This window comes from Cloeon dipterum, chromosome 1 (genome assembly GCF_949628265.1).
Source record: "Cloeon dipterum chromosome 1, ieCloDipt1.1, whole genome shotgun sequence".
NCBI lineage: Eukaryota > Metazoa > Arthropoda > Insecta > Ephemeroptera > Baetidae > Cloeon > Cloeon dipterum.
The window spans coordinates 28,994,551-28,999,175 of NC_088786.1; positions in this window are offsets into that span (position 1 = coordinate 28,994,551).

Here is a 4,625-nt window from a genome sequence, read left to right on the forward strand (position 1 = left end):
TCGCATCAGCTGGCACCCAGGCAGGTCTGTCACGTGGTCTCCGGGCGTGCTCTCCATTGGTCTTACTCGGAGGGGAAACGCAATCATATGTTTTTGTCTCTTTCCTTATAATTCACTATTTGCGCCAGTCCTAAGGGGCCTAGACTTTTTGGAATTCGCCCGTTCTCGGGGTCTGTCAGCCGTGGGCCGCTGGGCAGCCCTCGTGGGCCTGTTCGGGGCGGCCGCGGAGCCCGTCGTCTGTGCGTTCCCCTTCCTTTTCCTGCCCGTAATCGCTAGCTCTCTGCCTAGCAACAGTCCAAGCCTTGCTCGCTCGCACTCAGCTTGAGGGAGAAAAAACCGTCCCGCTGGAGCGGGCCAGGGGAAGGAGCGCCGTTCAATGACACCTAGCTCCGGATTAACCCTTTTCTGAATCGCACTACAAAGAGGGTTACTGAGTCGCCAGACTGCTAATTAGTCTCACTCGGTCGCTTTTTCCTCAGAAATTATTATTGACAATGAGTCTGTCTTCTTTTCTGAAGATCGCGATGCGAACGTTTGCTGTTTTCCTTCTGGTTGTCCTTCCCTACGAGGTAGTAACGCGATATTTTCCACTTGGCTCCAGTTTCAGCACATATTCTGCTTATGTATCAGCTGCCAGCTGGAACTCGTCATATGTCTGTTTTAATAAGAATTATGAAAAGAAGTTGTTTAAAAATTCATATTAATAATAATTTATTTAATTTTTTGCAAGAAATTACTTTTTGATTGGTTAAAATTTTTACACAATTTATAAAAAGAACCTTAATATGAGAATTTTCATGTATTGCATCATTTATGCAATAGATATTGATTTTAAATGTTATAAATCACGCTAAATATTGTGCTTGAAAAATTAAGTTGCAAGTGAAATTGTAAGTTTATCATACTTTTTTCAAGCTTTCTATTGGCTTAAGTAGAAACAGTCCCATCTTCGCTAATGACCACCAGGGATTTTTGTGTAAGAAATTTCAGTATTCGTGAATTTATAATCAGGTATTTAGTGTAACCCTATCCATTCTGACCATGGAAATTTCTGAGAAATATTTTCCTGAAAGGAACGCAGCCAAATCGAATTCAGCAATTTATGTTGCTACGCAATCTCCTGATGATGAGCCATGCACTCCCCCTCACAGTTACGGTGTTCCTCACTTAGTAACAGGCCCCCAGACAGCAGTGAGACGCTTTACAGTACAATTTAGAGTGCGGTGCACTCGCTTATATGCTGCTTTTTTAAAGAGAGGTTTAACTGGTTTAGCGGAGCTCATGTTTTTAAATTCTGTCGCCGCTAAAGAATTATTTCAAGCTGAGTGAAATCATATGTAATATGGCCAATACTTACTTGAAAACCTAGTAAAAATTTAGATTGCAGAAAAATAGAAACCTTCAGGTCACAAAAATTGCTATTGAAATCGGTGCATTAATAAGTGAATACAATTTACAAGGTCAGCTACGAAATTATAAACAAACAAAAGCTCCCATGTGTGTTAATTTTGTGTTTTCGTGGCCAAGGGCATAGAGTGCAGAACTGCATCAGAATATTTATAATCACCTTGGCCCAATAGTAAACCCTATGGGAAAACTATGAGCAAAGCTAATATATCCGATTTCTACTTCGTTAGATTAATATTTTAGGAGTTTCTGCTTAACATAATTATACAATATTGTAGAACGAGTTTCGTGTTTTAATGATTAATGTACACGAGTAAAAGTTAGTTCCTATAATATAAACTAAAAGCATTAAAAATGAACCTCATTATAAAGAGAAAGATAAAAATTATAAATTGTTTCCTCTTATTGATTTTTATATTTTATTTCTATTGCAGCAGTATTTTTTCTTTGCCACGCAATATTTTAGAAGGAGCAGAGATTTAGACAAAAAATAGACGTTATAGCTGCTGATTTAAGTAATTGATGCGTTGCAATTTAAAAAGGGGAACTTCTTTCTATTTGTTCCAATCATGGGCTATCAAAAAAATCGTCAGTCAAAGCTGCAAGCGTGCTACCCATCTGAAAATTGTTCACTGGAAAATGTTGGCACAAGTCAAGTAACAAATTTGTAATTTTATTTTATATGGCACGTGCGCACAGTCATAAAATTTATTCACTGGTGCAATTCACTCAATTAACAAATTTCAATAAATTACTCTCCTGCATGAACCAAGGCTGTTCGTTGAAACCTTTTGTATGAAGTTCAGCTAATGTGCATTAAAGAGAACAAGAAAAGACGAAGTGCGTGAAGTGCATGTGTTAACAGCACCTGGCAAGAGGCGCACAAAGAGTGAGAAATAATGCAGTCTGCCTTGCCTTGTATGCATCTAATTCTCAGCTGATCACATCAGAGCTGCTGCACGCTGACCTAAATCTGCGTCGTGTTCGAGCGAGGAATATAATTGCAACACGAGCGGCTCGTGGCACATTTCGTTGGTGCAGAGGCGAGATATTATGCCCCCGGACCGCGCATAAGAAGGCCGTCCGGGACTGCGTGGTCTAAATTTATAAAGGCATTTACTCTGTGTCCCACATTGTCCAGATTTACCATCCTGGAATGTCTGCACGAGTATTATTTATTGATTTTTTTCTGATCAAGTTTAAAAACTGGGTTAAATAGAGATGATAAATAAAAAATTGTTGCAGATCATTGAGCGGCGCTAGCTCATTAGAATATTTACGATTTTAAGGAAAATTTGTGAAGGGGCTGGGGAGGCATTCATTGAAATAATTGAAAAGAAACAATTAATTCAGATATTAATAACTATATATATATCTCTAAATTGAGTGTTCCAATTTTTACAACAAAAAATCCTATTTATCATCCAGTGCGCAATAATTGAATATTTTTAAACTTATTTTTTCATTTAACTCGTCCAAGAGTTTGGTATCATATAAATGAAGAAGTCACTTTACTTTTTTCCAAAGCAAGTGCGAAGCCGTTTGTTTCACCGTCTTGAAAGAAATAGATGGGTAGCGAAATCTGCAATATCACAACATGCTAATACCGTGTGCTTGCTAAGTGCCCTGCATGTTGAGTCGCCGAGTTATTTATCGTTGCACGCAGCAGATGTTCCGCCTGCGTTCTAATTTTAGAAGAGAATATAATCAATTCTCGCGCTGCATTTTCATGCGAAAAGGTTGAAAACTGTTCTGCTTCCTACTTCCTAAGTACAATTCTATATTTGCATAGTTCACTCTGTAAATGAATCGGGTTTTGTTTTGCTGGAAAAATATGAAATTTCTCGTGGAAAAAAGTTATTTTGCAAATAATCAACCCTTAACTGGTTTGTATTATATCAAACAAAGAAAGATTAATTGATATACCATTCCCATAAAAGAATTAAAATTAAACAACAGTTAAAAACTTTACATTGCAGATTTAGGAGATAAATAACAATTGAATTTTTGCAATAATTTAAATGACTGCGCGGCTTGGAATTGTATAATAGGAATGTCTCATTTTAAATTTGTTTCGGAACTTTAGTCCTTTTAAATCACCCTTAAACAACTTGCGGAGTACATATTGGCAAATATTAAAAGTGAGAGTGAGTAGATACTTCACGAGCATTTAATTAATATGTGACACCCTGTATATTTTGAAATTGCGTTTCAACATCATGAAAAAACGGTTTCTTTCACTTGACTGTGTTTTCAGAGAGTTCAAGGAAACACGACATTTTCTGTGACTCCAAGCTGCAGATGTGCCATTGCTGTGAACATTAACTGAGCGCCTTTTGCATGACATTCATAAAGGACGAAGTAGTGACTACAGTGGTATTTTCAAAAGGCTTCCTAGACGCAGAGCTTCATGCACGTGTTAAATACGCATCAGTTCTTATTGAATGAGTGTAAATAATACGCACCAAAGAAAATCAACTTGATCATAATCAAAAACGACATTTAAGTTTGGAACTATTTTTGTTTCATCCAACTATTAAGCTCGAATGAAAAGGTAAGGAAAGGAAATCTTATTAAATCTACGAACATGATTAAAGATTCACTGCGAAGAAAAATGTTAATCTGAAAAATCATTTGTTTCCTTTTTTCAAACAGATAAAGGCAGAGGTCATAAATGAGACGTCATGTCCTAATTAGTAGTCAATAAAATAGTCTTCAAGCAGCGACAGTGATTTCGTTACGTTCATCGCTCTTTATAAGAGCGCGCCTCATTGCTGCTGAAAAATGGATACCTCCCAACTTCCAAAACATCTCATTTTTAATAATAAAAACCATGATATTATATTGCTGAAAATTAAATTGAAGGAAATGCTAAAACAGTTGGTAAGGCCATCAAAACCATTGTACTCCTTGAGTAGGCGTGAAAATGTATTATAATTTCTATCAAACGTAACAGAAACTAATTATTATTACCACAGGTGGGTTGGTTGTGAGAACAATGCTCTTGCCAGTCAATCTGGTATAGTAATAAAAAGTGAAACAAAAATAGCCCTTTCATTGGCTCCCTTGACGCAAACCACTATTATAGATTTGTACGCTAATGGTTTTAATGCTATAAATAATATAGGTATACTAATGGGCTATAGAGGAGAAAAGTTACGTCACATAATATACGAGACGATTGACGCGCAGACGAAGGGTTTCGAGAGGTATCTCTT